General features: G+C 35.6%; 1 protein-coding gene across 1 annotated transcript in view; it reads left to right on the forward strand.

Annotated features, from left to right (window-relative positions):
* Positions 1-331, forward strand: part of LOC119592595 (serine/threonine-protein kinase 17A-like) — a gene marked incomplete at its 3' end in the record, with an annotated part of 209876 nt that overhangs the window by 176311 nt on the left and 33234 nt on the right.

The following is a 331-nucleotide window of genomic DNA, read 5'->3' on the forward strand; positions in this document are numbered from 1 at the left end:
TGGGGCATGGACGGTCGTAAGTGTGGTTAAGTATCAGGCATATTTTTTACAACATTAAGGTGAATTTGTTACAAAATCAAACAGGATAGCGTTTATTTCTTTACACGCCACCAGCTATCCGTATTTTTCTACTGAGTAATGGATTGCCAAAACGATTTCATGTGACGTGCTTATGAGCCATACACATTCTGTAATAGCACAGAAGTACTAATATTGGTTAATCATTTATCAGCTTCAGTATAAGCTAGTATAATCGGTAATATATTAGTATCCATTTTTTTTACCATCATCTTATTCCCGTCTCTTCCCTTCTTCTGAACGTGTTTAAGCA

Source organism: Penaeus monodon, chromosome 30 (assembly GCF_015228065.2).
Source record: "Penaeus monodon isolate SGIC_2016 chromosome 30, NSTDA_Pmon_1, whole genome shotgun sequence".
Taxonomy (NCBI): Eukaryota; Metazoa; Arthropoda; class Malacostraca; order Decapoda; family Penaeidae; genus Penaeus; species Penaeus monodon.